The sequence below is a fragment of the Taeniopygia guttata genome, chromosome 5 (assembly GCF_048771995.1).
Source record: "Taeniopygia guttata chromosome 5, bTaeGut7.mat, whole genome shotgun sequence".
Classification (NCBI taxonomy): Eukaryota; Metazoa; Chordata; class Aves; order Passeriformes; family Estrildidae; genus Taeniopygia; species Taeniopygia guttata.
Window position 1 is genome coordinate 53727054 of NC_133030.1, and position 15084 is coordinate 53742137.

General features: G+C 37.7%; 1 long non-coding RNA gene across 33 annotated transcripts in view; it reads right to left on the reverse strand.

Annotated features, from left to right (window-relative positions):
- LOC115495650 (uncharacterized) overlaps positions 1 to 15084 on the reverse strand; it is a 318954-nt gene that overhangs the window by 234266 nt on the left and 69604 nt on the right. For 29 of the 33 annotated variants that reach the window (XR_012056508.1, XR_012056522.1, XR_012056510.1 and 26 more), the window contains 2 exons: positions 13184 to 13323; positions 10960 to 11101 (listed from right to left, as the gene is read on the reverse strand). The exons of 1 other annotated variant lie outside the window; for it this stretch is intronic. This is a non-coding gene — a long non-coding RNA (uncharacterized lncRNA). The remainder of the gene's footprint in view (positions 1 to 10959; positions 11102 to 13183; positions 13324 to 15084) is intronic. 3 more of the 33 variants (XR_012056534.1, XR_012056519.1, XR_012056533.1) reach the window with 2 other exon arrangements.

The following is a 15084-nucleotide window of genomic DNA, read 5'->3' on the forward strand; positions in this document are numbered from 1 at the left end:
AGCTTCTAAATGTTGCACCAATGCTTTACCTGCCACAGGAACCCAGCTATGGCTGAGGGCATAGTTGGAGGGCACAGAACTCCAGCCATTGCCCAGGAGACACAAACATCTTCAGTCGTGGAACTGCATTCAGAACACACCACGTAAAGACAGACAAGACATTCAGAAACCAGCAACAGCAAGCTGAATTACCACACTGGCACAGCCAGAATATTTCTTCTTCTGTGCTACCTTGTTCAGAAACATCTGAAGAAATTGCCTCTTACTGAACTGTGGCACACTGACCTCCCCAAAAACCCAAACAGATTATGAGAATGCCTTAAAACACAGCTGGATTGCTCACAGGCAGAGTAATACATTCAGAAAGCATTGCAAGATCTCTAGCTTACACAGCTTTAATGTGGGAGGGCTTTAGGCGGAACTTTTAAATATTAGCTAAGGAAAAGAGCTGTTTATATCATTTCAGCGCAACTCCTTATTCATTCCATTTGGATTTCTAATTGTAGCTTTGCTCTTGTTCAGTTAGTGGATCATCAGAAATTTGCAGTATTCTGGACATTTTCAAACATTTCACATATTTTTGTGTTACAACTGTAGTGGATCACATGACATGCAGCTGTGTTAACATATTTAGGGTTTGGATACTTACAAACTCCTGCACTCTGGAGTATTATTTTTCTACTTGTTTACATTTGAGAATTACTGGATTTTGTTGGGCTTTCTAACCACAAGGTTAGAATTTATGGAGAAAAATTAAGCAATAAATAGGTACAGTGTCTTACGTTCGTTTTTCATGTCCTGCCTGCCAGCAGAAGGATTAGAGAGATAAAGCTGGTTTTCTTCTGTGAAACTGTAGCTAGTCCAGTCATAAGCTCACAAACACTCCTTTCCGTTTCAGCTATACTTTGACCACACAAGTATGGTTTACAGATTATGGAAGTCACAGAAACTTCCATAATCTGTAACAGAAACATAGCAAAGAGCTCCCGACAGCCTGAATTATGTATCAGCAGGAAGAGATTCCAAGGGACCTCTCCATCCCTGCAGTGCTGAAAAACTTCCGGAGAAAATCTTCCTGGATACTGACGATATCATCTAACTCAGGGAAAACTGCTCTCACCCAGCTGCTTCATTGTGGGAAAGTACCAGTTCACAGAAAAATTACTCATAAATACAAAATTTTACCCCTAAAACACAGAGAAATTTGAGCATACCTGCTCAAATTCTGTTATCAAAAATAAGTCTAAGACATGTCTCATCACTTAGTTTCATAGAGAGAAGAACAGACCAATAATTCTTTCTAAAGGTGCATCATCAAGAAACTAAATGTACATTATCTTGATTGAGATTATTTTTTATTCTTAATTCTGCAGGGCTTTTTTAATTGTTGCTGGGGTTTTTTTCTTAGTGCCAACAGCCTCAATGGTGGAATCCGAGGCATGCCAGACACTGATACTGGATACTACTAATACAAATTTTATCACAGATAAATCTGCAACTGGATATATAAAGAAGTAACTAATTGCACTATCTCAGAAGGAAATATCTGAAAGTATATAGACAACGATTCTTAAATAGGAAATTTACAAAGGAATTTGTTCATAAGGATTGTTGAAATTGATTTAATTAAAAGATGATGGGTCAGTCAGTTGACTGCAGATGATTCAATGGTCCATTCTCCAAATCAGCATTGTGAAGCTTGGAGAAACAATAGCAAATTCCATGTTTGGAGACCTTGGAAGAGTATGACACTTGCAGTCCCACAGTAAAAGTGCCTCAGAAGATACTCAATAAAGGAGTGGAGTCCACCTGTCCTTCAGCTGCTGCTACAGGTGTCTCATAGGCGTTAGTTTATACCTGCCACTCTCAACCTCAGACACACTTCAGAATAAAAAAAGCTTGCATTCAAATGCCATCCTCAATCCAATTTCAAAGAATAAAATAATAAGATTTTTTTAATGCCCAACCAAAATTTCTTATTACTACCTCAAGACTTTTTCAAGAGTAAGGGGAATAATACAAATGATTAAAATTTTCCTATCTGAGAATAAGAAGCACACTTTTGCAGAATTAATTACTCCCATTAGTTAATCTATTGCTCAACACTTAGGTCTAAATTAGAGATCAACACAATTTAGGGCATAATTCTGACTTGACTTTGCAGATCTGGTATAAGGTCTTCATTTCCAGAGAGCGCCACTGTTCTGCAAAAGCTGATAAAAACTTGGACATTCTGCTCTGTAGGGAGGAACTATTCATATTTCTAAACAAGTCTTCATTCTAAACAGAAGTCAAAACATGGCACCTCCAAGTTTCCTGCAAGAAGGAAATGTCAACAACATTCTGTCTTAGAAAAATAAGTGCATTTCATTGTTTAGCAACAAGCTGCTCCAGGGGAATCCTGAGATTGCCCCAAGACCTAGAATTGCTTGAGGAACACCCTTGAGGAGTAGGTTGCACTAAGTCGGGGCAGATTTTTGACATCCTCAGAAATAGAACTGTTTCAGCTACAAACCCATCTGGTTTCACACACAGCCAGCTTTGATGCACTACACATTCCTGACAGCCTTTGAGCTTTGCTCATATATATGAAACAGAATCTGCATTTGGGCTCTATTTTCACCCAATATCCAGTCTTGCCTTCCCTTTTGTTTCCCCTTTGCCACACTGTCTGCCTGCACAAAGAACTGGATGTTAGCATATATGATCAATAGAATTACTTTTTTCTTAGACAACGCAGAGGTTTATCAAGTCTTCCCTTCAGTCTCAGTGACAATTGATGATTTCATTGACAAAAAAACAGTCTGGTATGTCCACATGTACCTAGACAGAATTGGTTTCTTGCCAAATACAATGTCGCCATCAGGGTCAAAGCTTTGCCATCAGACACCATCTGTCTCCATCTACTTCGGGTCAAACCTCTATTTAAATGTCATAAAAATAAAAAAATAAAACTATTTTTTTTTAAAAAAGCCTATCCAATACAAGCTATACTGCCTCAAGACCACTTAACAGAAACTTGTAGTATCACACACATACACCCTTCTCATCCGGATCCAAGAAGATAGCAAGCAAGGCAACACCAAGATAAACCCCTTCATTTTATATTTTCTGATCCTTTACCTAGTACTATATCCTTATTATTACTACAACTACCACCCACCAAGGATAAGTTCTGACACAATTTCCATTACACTTCAGCTATCCAGTTACACTGATTTTGCTTCTGCTTTGCACTTCTGCTTATTGGCCTGATAAAGGTCCAGATGCCTCTTCTGATTCTGGACAAACAAGAAAAACCTTATTCTAATACCACAACCATAATGAAAACTAAAAAAGAGACAAAATTTGCCACGGGACTTTGAATCACTAGTGGGTGCAAGGAGCCAATATACACAGGAAAAAAGGAGCATAGAAGTGTGAGCAGGAACAGGATGATGAACTTTTTAAGTTTATCAGTTTGGCCAAATCAATTGTAGCATTATCCAGAATGACTAGCCTCTTTTCAGAAAGAACAAAACACTTGTCACAGTAAAGACTGTTGGGAAGAGACATTAAATATTTCTGCTTTTCCTAGTAGTCCTATCCTGCATTCCCCATTGAACAGGGAAATAATGTGATTGCAAATGGACAACAGGATCACAGATGGGAAGCAATGATGTAAGCAGCTGTGAACAGAAGGGATATGTGCAACAGGAAGCTCTTCTGTTCAGAAATGGGTCATTCTCTGAAAGTATTTGAAAACCTTGCAGCACACTGAAATGATTTAACCCATCTCAGAAATGTTTAATGGTCTGTACAAAACAGTGTCACATAATATCAATCCTAACCACTTTGAATGAGGCAAGTTACAGAGAAAAAAAGCCTGGACAATGCAGATGCCAGAAATATACCATCTGGATCCCAAGTGTCAAAAGAAGTGACAGGTTTATTGTCCAAACTCATCCTTTTCTATCCTCTATCAAATCTGCATTCCACTTTCTTTTCTGTACTACTGGAAGCAACCCAGTGTCAACACAGGTGAAAATGTTCCTAACAAGCATCTATCTAGAGATTGTGAGAATAGCCATGGTTTGCATAGTGTACAATTTGTTTTGTTTTCAGGAGTACAGCCTACTGGAATCACTTATCTGAAACAAATTTGTCTGGGTTTTGCAAGCCATTAACTTGGCTGAAGATTAAAATTGTTTACAATGTAGTCAAGTCTGCCAATCAACATGCTGCTCTGTGATTGTCCTTCACAGAATTGCATACTTCTCACCTAGATTTGCCATCTCCTGGAAAGCGAGGATTCCTTTTTTTCACCTGGAAGGTGTAGCTACCCACAGTGAGGGAATAAAGGGAAGCCAGAAACCATAGAGCACTATCTCATTTTAACAGACACGCTACAGTGGCTAGGCCAAGAACTGAACATTTCTATTGTATTAAAGGAATCAAATATTCGCAAGTCACAGCAGCTGCGGAGGAAATCGGCCAACAGGTTGGTAAACACACAACTGGCACTGCCAGCTGCCCCATCAGCAATAGCACAGCTCCCTGCCTGGAACCAGGGCCTCTAGGAGGCACTATGGAACTGCACTGCGGGGCACCTACGGCACTCAGAAAAGCAGCCACAGCCATAAATCCTCTTTTCACATGTTGTTGTTCATCTGCTCTCTATGAGGAGATGATTTATTTCTGTGGTAGGGAGCTACTCAAAGGAAAGCCTCAAAACATCCTAACAAGGATAAGTGTGACATATGTGTTATGTCAGCCACTACCCATTAGAAGGCCCATTTCCTAGAACTGACATAGTTGCAAGTATTTTCTGTAAAACAGTCAAAGTGCTGACACCTTCTCTGATATTATGGAGGCCATTGTGAACTAGAAAATGCAGCTTCTACTGATCTTTTTGTTTAGTCTAATTGTTCAGAACATTCTTCATAAAATAGCCATGTCAGGATACATTACGTTGTGTATGTGATATACATACCACATGATATATATCCTCCACCTCAGTATTCTAGGCCAAGCTTTTCTTCACACTCTATATTGCCATGGATAATAATTCTCTCTCCACAAAGAATGAGCAGTGTTCATCCTCTACAAATCAGCATTCTGGTCAGGGGCAGAATGCGACTCCTTTGCTTCAGATAGTATGGGTGGTAAAGTTCCATCTTTGTTCAGTTGAACTGATCTGGTACAGAACTGGAGTAACATAGTGATGAGTCAAGCTCACTATGTTTGCCTGTGGAGTATTTTATTGTGTTCTTTTTGTCTGTGGTTCATGTACATAACCAAAAAGGTCACTCTACACTGAAAGCAGTTGTTTTGCCTTTGCTAATGGAAAAACAATTCCCCATCTCACAATCCATAACAACAAAAATAAGAACAACAAAACTCCACCCACATGAAAGAACCAGCCAGCAAGAAGATCCTATTGCACAACATCTTCCATCTCATAGAGGCCAACCCATCCCAATTCTCCCTAGATATCTGTTCAAGAAGCTGGGCTATAAAGCATGCCCTGAAGGTGAAAATCTCTAAGAGCTTTTGGTCCTTTGCTTGATCCAAGCAATTACTGTGACTCATTGTTCTTATTTCATGACTGACTTTAGTTTAAGGTCAATGTGACAATGAGGTTGTCATGCTTGGACAGTAAATGATACACAGAAAGCAGATGTTAACAGGTGTCTTCATATTATTCCCAGTTGCCACTGGACATATATGCTTGCTTCATGTTACGGTACAGACGAATTTGGATTCTGAGCGAAATAATTTGTCTTTAAAATTCTTCATAATTGTTTCATTGGAATTCCACTTTTATTGAAACTTGTGGCAGTCAATAAAACTTTATGGCTTTTTTTTTGTACAAAGGTCAAATATGCATAAAGCGTATGATTTAAGTGAAAAGTTGAAATATCTCAACTAAGAAAAACAACATTTCTCAGTAGCTTTTAACAGACATTTGGGTTTGATGGTTTTCTTCTGATTTTACTTCTATTTTGCTGTGATTTCAACCAGAAGTTAATCCACAATCTTTCAAAACATAAAACAAACACATTACCTGGAGAGAAGAAAGTAAGTTTAAGAAGTACTTTTGATATCAGCTTGGAAAAAAAATTCCAGGATGTTTTCACTTCTTCCACCAAAATTTTCCATATATGATACTAACAGAGTTGACATACATCATTAGCAGTACAAGCTTCAATCTCTTCACTGAAACACTTCAAGTCTTTATGAAAACACTGTCAAAATCAGCACTACCTCCTGTGAAGGAGAAGGAGTCCAGGGTGAAGTCCAAACACAGCACGGAGGTTACTCTGTAATCAGAATCAGAGGTCTGATTCACTGCTTGGTCACACAGAATTCTCCAGACCTCCATGGCATGTCCCTTTCCTCCATCAGGAAATGTTTTGCAATAGCACAAATCAAGCTCCTGAAACCTTCATTGCAAATCAAAAATCAAGACAGCTCAAGGCATATATTTTGGGTTATGATTTGCAATATTCATTAAGAGAACAGCCAATTCAGGCAAAGAAAAAAATATCCTGAGCAAAAATAATGAATACAGAGTTTGTTGCAGCAACAAGACTGATGGTCTCATCTGTAATGATCTAACAGTGGCTGCCTTTATATGGTACCTTGTTTTGATTTTCATATCAATAATTACATTATGTGCCTCAAAACATCTGGCTGGCTGGTTAGCTTGATTCATGTTAAAACCATCCTGTCTGTGGATATGCATTGGCATAGGAGCTATTACCGAGTTACATAACAGATTGCAGAAGCAGCAACGATTCCTCAAAGTTTTGTGCGGCACCAGGTCCGAGGGCCACTCACCATGCTCCCTTCTGCCCTTAGAAGCTACGACTTGAATACATGAACTGCACTTCCCAATTTCAAATGAATGCAGTGGCACAAAATTTTCTCCTAATGCTCTTCTCCAACAGCTTCTTCCCCCTGGCACAAAGTCAACACCAGAGCTAGTACACACTGCATGATGTCACCTTGTCACCTAATGAAAAGTAGAGCGAGAATGTCTGCTGCACATTGTCCTGACAATTGCTGATCAGTATGGTAATGCTGAGCTATAACTTCCAAATAAATTGCACTTTTCTTCTGGCTGTAAGGGTCCACATGGCTGACCATTCACAGGGTTTTGCATTTACTACTTCATGTGTGGCCTTAAGCACCTTTGAGATAGCCTTCAACGAGGTCAGCCAGTCTAAAACACTACCATGGCTTTGTCTGGCTTCTTCACTTCTTAGTATTAAATGGATTCAAACAGTTTAAGGGACTATTGGATATTTCTCTAATTTGTTTTGAAATTACAATATATTCTTTCCTCATATGCAGAGCTACAGAATCTCATTGCGAATGAACATGCAAAATAACTTTAAAGCAATCACCAAAAAGCCTGTATTTCCTTCCACTTTTTCCTGACTTTCTAGACTCTAACCTAAACTCTCAAATCAGCTTTTTCTGTTTGGGGTTTCAGTACTGACCATATGTTTTATCTGCTAGTTCTAGGACCAAAGCGCAGATTTATGTAGCATCAGCTTTCAAATATCTCTTGACCTATTGACAAAATAGCAATTTGTAAAATGGGCTGACAAGTAGATCATTATGTTATTTGCTTCTCTCTTGCAATAACTGTTTCTTACAACTGTCAAAGTTGTCAGACCACCAATTCTAATTTTATTTACATTGCAGAGGGAAGCTATAACCTGAGTGGGAAAGAAAAAGAAATGGTCTCTACCTACTTTACAAATTGTCTTTTAAGACATTTTTAATATTATCTTTCATATTTACAACCAAAGTACTTTGAAGCCAGAAGATGCCTGTTCTGACATCTTCATAAAAACAAATACAAGTAATTACACTGCTCAGCATAGTGTATACAGTCATTTGTGTTTGCTCAAGGTTGTTATCAGGAAGACTAATGAGTGTTTGGCATCTACAGCATCTGAGTTTCCTTGTACAGGTCAATCCCTTCAGAGCAGGTAGTGGCTGGCAGATGTCCAAGAGCTGCTCCATGTGCATGGGCCACTTCACAGCACACGGACCAGGGAGAACATTTAAGTTTAAAATTGGCTGAGCAGTCGCTGGTTTTAAGTTGGAGCCACAAAGATCTGCAGCACTGAGTTGATATTCTGGGAGAAGAGATGGTTTGATTCTTCTAGAATTTCTTTCATTCCTCTCTAAAGCAAGAACAGAAGCCAGGGAGGAAAGTACAAATCAGGATGTTCACTACGTCCCAATTCTGGCACCAGTGGTGCTAGATACTTGGGGCACAATTCAAAGAAAAGCATTAGTTCTAAAGGGAAGGATTTAATTTTTTGCGGGACTTGTCTGGATACATAATTCATTCAGACCAACAATCAGGTTCACTGAGAAAATATAAAATATCTTTTGATATAGACTCATTGCTTGCTCCAAAGTTAAATCTTTGCCTGAATTCTGATTTCCACGGTGATTTTACAGTGTGAGGTTTGAAGAGTCTGTATTTTCTAAAAGGGCAAATTGTAGGTCACAGATTAAGAAATGGTTTTAGACATCTGAGTCAAGATTCTTTCCACTTAATTTTTTAAAGACATAAAGCTCTGTGCAAATTCACAAGCTTCTGACAGTCTCTCTGATCAAAATCTCTACTACTCCTCCAGTACATTTTCCTCTGCCTATTCCCCACTCCTCCCTGTATCCTAAGGCCAAATTATGCAAATAAATGTCTTGGGTTTTATGACCTAGACACTCTTGAGAAATATTAACCCAAAGTAACATTAATTTTTTCTTGCTTCAAGTTCCCTGACAAACTTGATAGACAGAGTAGTTTTTCAAAAACCTCACTAAGATACAAGTTATCTTCCAAATAAGTACTAGTGCCCAATAAGGCAAAGACAAAACAATTCTAAGATTTTGTACAGAGAATTGTGCAAGTCATGCATTTTAATGATCATTAAGGTTTTTTTAATTATCTTTAATTCTGAAAGGGTCTGTTTGAGCATGTAGAGGCAATAAAACGTTTCATTTGAACTCCCTAATAGATGAAAATTGTCAATTACGATGTATAAAGTCAGAGATGCCTGATTCACTAGACCTTAATGTTCAAAGGAAGAGGCATGTCCTAAGTCCAGACAGATTAAAAGCAAAGAAAAACCTAAGGCAGCACCATACTGTGAAACTACAGAAGACCAAAGGACTTGTCAATATTTACTGGGCTATATATACCCATCTGACTTTGTTGTGCAAATCAGTTATATAAATTCACAACTCTTATCAGACATACACATGAAAATATGTGTTTGCACACACACCTACATATACATGTATATGTATACATATACAGCTACCTGGGGAAAAAAAAGTCAGGCTAGCAGAGCTACCAGAGATTTGAGTAAGAAGTTAGAAACTAAATGCCATAGAACAATTATAACTTTGACTTGTTTAGAGATACAATGCTGCTGAATTGAGCATTTGTGTTACCTACTGTAGCCCTCATATTGCTATGGTTGCAAGATTGGTTTTCTTTTAAAGGTAGTTTGACTTCCTGAAAGGACTTTCCATCCCAGCCTTTACTCAGTGAGTAGCCCTATTGAAACCAGTTTGATCTGCATTTGCAAAACAGAGCAAGACCATGTTTCAGTACTGAAATTAAGACATACCTGCCCAGAGAACCTGATCCTGTTTGCCTCCTGCATGAAAACGGCTTAGTTAGGAACAATGAAACCACTAACACAGCGGAGGCAAGAAATTCTCACCTGAGAAGGATTAGTAGAAAATCACAGGAAAAAAAGTTTTGAAAATCCTTTCCTAATGCCCAAGGTATGAAACTATTGTATAATGTAATCAAGACCTTTAAGAGTAGCAAGCAAAGACCCTTGATATGCTCTGATTCAATTGCAATCATCAATCTGTTATATAAGTCAGGGCAAAATGCCATAAAAGTTACCTTTGATGTAGTTGAACCCTAGCCATCTATTATGGGCATTTGTTTTTCTCTCAATTTCTATTAGCAAGAGGAAATACATTCCAGGTTACCTGTATTTCTCCTGAGCAATATTTTTTTCAATTCCTACCTGTCTACCTCATCAAAGCTGTCTCTGCCTTCCACTCATCAGAACACACAAGACATTTCCAGGACACAGAAGGACTACCACAGGACTGCAGTGAAAACAATACTGATGTAAATTCAAATTGCATGTATCATTCCTGATGGTCATTATTATTTTAATATTTCATTCTGGAGTTAATATTCTGTCTGATCACTGTCAGCTAGGGATGTATATTTACCATACCAGCAGTGTTGTTAGGGTAAAGAGAAAAGATTTATCACTCTTTCAGGATGACGGTCATGAGGTTTTGTGTTGGGGCATTTTGTTGGGGGGTTTTAATTTTTTGAGACAAACTAATTTGTCTAATCACATAAAAAAAAAAAAAAGTCAATAATAACAATTCTTTTTCCTCATTAGTTCTTCACTAAGAACATCACTGTGATGTTTTCTCGGATACTTCACTTGCATTAGAGCAATTTTGTTGTTTTTCCAAAGCAGAACAATAATGACAGTAGCATCCAAAAGAGTTTCTTGTAATTGCCTAAATTGTACAGCACCTTACCAGGATGTTAGTAAAACAGCCAAAGAATTTCACATTATAAAACTGGGCATATCATCTGATATAGCAATTTTGAGCACATTTTCAGACTAGTCAGAGTTTATAAGATTTCCCAACTCTAGTTTAGCCAAAAGTCTTTCATGGACCATCTGGTTCTAATGAAACAAAACTAGAATATTTGGTGTCTTTTTCATTATGTTACATTAAATTAAAGCTTAAAACATCAGTAAAGCAAAATCCATTCTTTTAATATTGTGTTTTTTAAATTAAACATTAAGTATTTTGGCTAAGTAAATGTGTTTATTTTAGCAAAACTGTACAGCATATACTACACAATACAGTCAGCAGAATCTTTAGTTCACTTACTCTTGCATATTCCTGGTCCATGGCCCACTGAGGCAAAGGGAAGTGTTTCCATTGACATCAATGGGCTCTAAATGAGGCTCCGCTGTGAGTGACACCACATCCTTACTCATCCTAAAACGTGAATGAGGTTTCAATACTTCTCCTGAAAGAAAAGGTTCAAATTATGCTTACAGTAGCTCTTCCTAAATTATGCAATAAAAGGACCCAATTGTGCATCCCATACATACTTGCTTACCCAGCTGAAATTCAGTGAAAACAAAATATTAATGTCATAAGAGGTTTTATAGTGGAAAGGCATTGTGAACTATATAACCTTTGTCTATACTCTGTCTGGCTATAAATTGGCACTATGGATGCAACTTTCACAGGTGCCTGCAAGACTAAATCTTCCAGCAGCTGTTTGAACAGCAATGGAATTTTGAGAATCCTACCCTAAATGTGGCTTATCATTTCTGAGCTCAGCCACAACAGGCTACAATTCCCTGCATATCACCATCAGTCTTAAAAGTTTGTTCTGCATGTGGAAATACAGAACAAGATTTCAGAAGACGTGTAGGGAAAAGTCAATTTTTAACATCAAAAGTGCCTAGTTCTGTAGACTCAAAGAGGCCAAATCAAGCAACCAAGAAGGTCAACCAGCCACTGCCTGAAGAAGCTGCCACTTTCCACAACTCAGCTAAGGTCAACCAACAGAAAATATGATTTCTTACTTATGGAACCAGTTTGTTTTACTGTAGCAAGTGGCCATCATCTTTTTTTCTGTATATTTTTCCTTGCAGCTCCCATCAATATAACCCTCATTGCAGAGATTTATCCCTCTTGTAGGAAACCCAATAGTAAATATCCCCCACACAAATATCACAGAGGCTGACAAGGATGCTGACAAGGGGCTAACACAGTTTGTTTTGTTCTATTTACTCCCTTAAATCCAGTTATGCTGGTAAGGTAGACTTCATTTTGTTTCTACTTTCTGGTTTTTTCTCCTTGGTAGTTTCCAGGTTATAATTACAAAATAGCTAGAAGATATAGTTCCAGCCCTGAATTCCTTACAAAGTCCCCTAAACAGGAGTTTTTCTGCAGGAAGAAAGGGCTGAGAGAAGACTGCATGAATTGGCCCATACGGAGTTACATGCTAACTGTTGTTATTGTTCTCAGAGAGTGCATTTAAGGTTTTGGGAACAAACAATAAAATGAACAGCTGAACAATTTTAATCATGGCCCAGTTCCTAGTTACAATTATTTTTAAGCTGTCTCACCATTAGCTAGACTCAGATTTTTTTTTTTCTCCCAATGAAAAAGTACATTATGTAAAACTTAAAGAAATACTGGCTTTAAATGACAGGAAAAGTAAAAAATAGATTCTGAAATGTAGCATGCTGTGCGTTGTGCTATTAGCCCTACATTTTTGTATGAGTTACACATGATTTTTAAAATATTCCATTCTCTATATACCTCATGTACTAGCCAGTTCTCTAGGAAAATATGCTTTCCTAGATAAGTTGAAAGAGTGGCCTCTGAACTATAAGACTAGACAGAGAATATCAGATTTTGACCACAGACATGTCTGAACAAAACTAGAATCATGCTCATATGAAAGGCATATTTCATGTATTCTGTATTTCAAAATGCTACAGCAGGGACACATCAAATCAGAGAAAGATGACAGCTCACACAAGGAAATGGGAACGAGAGAATAGGATGGCACAAGGACGTGAAGACATTTGGAGAGACTACTGACCAAGCATATCCTTTTAAGAGCCCCTCTTCGTTCATTTAAGGCCTGATCCAATTACTTCCACTGGAGTCAACAGGAAGACTTGTGGTCTTCAGTGTCTGTTATTGTGGCTTATTACTTGTGTTACAGTAGCACACTGAATATTCAATAAAGTCCAAGCACTGTAATACCAGGTGCTACACAAACACCCAGAGTGGCATAATCCCTTTTTACCAGTGCTTGCATCAAGCAAGACCTTGAAACATGTAGGGGGAAAAATATAGCCCCCTCCCCAAAAAAAAAAAATAAAATAAAATAAAAAACAACATGGGGAAGAATCCAAAGGGAGCCCAAGGGATTTAAAATGGATTACAAAAAAGTCAGTGGCAAAGCAAGGAAGACTGGTTGCCTGCCGTTTTTATTAACCCATTCTGTCTGTTGATGAATTTTGAGCCAAACCCACACCACACAATATGAATTATATTTGAGTGAATTTAGTAAAATGCTCACCTGCTAAATAAAGTGAATTGCCACTGTGTTTCTACTCAAGGAGATTCCTTGAGTACTGCAGATACACTGCTGTAAAAATACTTAGTGTGCAGACAGCATCACAAGTGCTCCACTTGCAACTCTTGTTTTTAATAAGAATTCTGCAGGAAAATGTCATAAACAGAAACACAGAATCACTCCAGAGGCTACCCATTTCCCCCCAGCCCACAGTACACAGGATCAGTTAAAACCATGTCATTCCTAACAGCTGTTTGTCTCATCTGTTGATGGATGAGCCAAGCTGACAATAAGCAACCTGTTCCAGCTCTTCACCTCCCTTGCCATTAGAACTGTTTTCCTTACTTCTAATCAGAACCTTTCTTGTCACAGTTGATGCTTAGTTCTTCTCCCACTATGTCCTCTCTTAGCTCTTCTCTTCTTTAGGTTAATCAACCCAAATACTTTCAGAACTCTATTTAAAATCATCTTGTCAATTGACATTCAGTTTCAGACCCACTGTTACCCTAGTAATTTGTCATACTTTCTACTTGGGTTGTCCATTCCACATTTACACAAACACAGCATTTACTCCTGGATAAGTGCAATAACTTCTACTTGTCTGTCAAACAATCTTAGAACTTCATTTCTAAATGTATTTTTGAATTCTAATTATTTTCTTTAGGGCATATTGAGTTAGTGTAAACTGCAAACTTCATAAGCCTATTCAATACCATCATAAAGGACACTGCTTAAAACCTTGAATACTGGGAGGCCCCAACAGATACTCATTCAATATATTAAAATACTAATAAAAAGTAGTCTTCAGATACACTTAGTAAGCCTCTTTTTTACCCACTACAGGTTAATTGAGAATATTTGCCTTGATTCTCATTAGAATGCTATATAAAGCAACATCAAAGATCTTACTAAAATCTGTATAGACTTGCTAATTCTTCTGTATCCAGGGTCGGCTGCTCTGTTGTGGATTGGCTTGACACAGACAACTGATGCAGTTTGTTACTGATTGGTCTTCACACATTGGGTGCTGTCGTCTGTGTATTCTATGTGTTTAAATTTAGGTTGTTTGCAATTTCTCCAGATTTGGAGGGAAATTGTATTTATATTGATCTGTCTGTTCTTTCTAACATTTTTTTCCTCTCCTTTCCAAAGCTAGTCACTACCTTTTTCTTTTTTCTCACCTATCTTCAGCAAGTTATCAGTCACTAATTATTCTGAACCTCAGTTCCTTTAAAAATCTCTAAAGGTGTTACCTAAATTCCAGGCAATCTGAAATCATCAAGTTAGTTAAATACCATGCAGTTAAAACCTGCAACTTTGTGAAAATACACAGAGAAGCATGAAGGTTCATTTTGCCATTTCCTGAGTTTTTAAGTGTTTTATTTTGGAATTTTAATTGCCCCTTCAATAAAACCTTTCTCCCCTTTTTAAACAATTGGTGGAAATGGCTGGTTATTTTTAGCAGCATGTGTTATTTATTGCCTAGGAACAAAGCTGGATCATTCACATACAGATTTAGTCTTATGGCTATGAGGAATAAATGTCCTGTTTGGATTATTTGATGACTAAAAATAATTATTTCACATCTTTCTTTCCCAAAAACTATAGCACTGCGTAGAAATATCAATGAAATGCAGCATCTGAACTAATCGAACCTATTCCACAGAACTCTTTATCCCAGATACAAAATAATGCCACAGAATCACAGAATCAATTAGGTTGCAAAAGACCTTGGAGTTCATCAAGTCAAATCTACAACCTATCACCACCTTATCAACTAAATCATGGCACTAACTAACCATACCACATCCAGTCTTTAAGCATTAATGCTTTTAGATGACAAATAAAAATCTTAAAACACTTTTCAGAGGGGTTTTTGCACAGTGAGGCATCATTGACTTCAG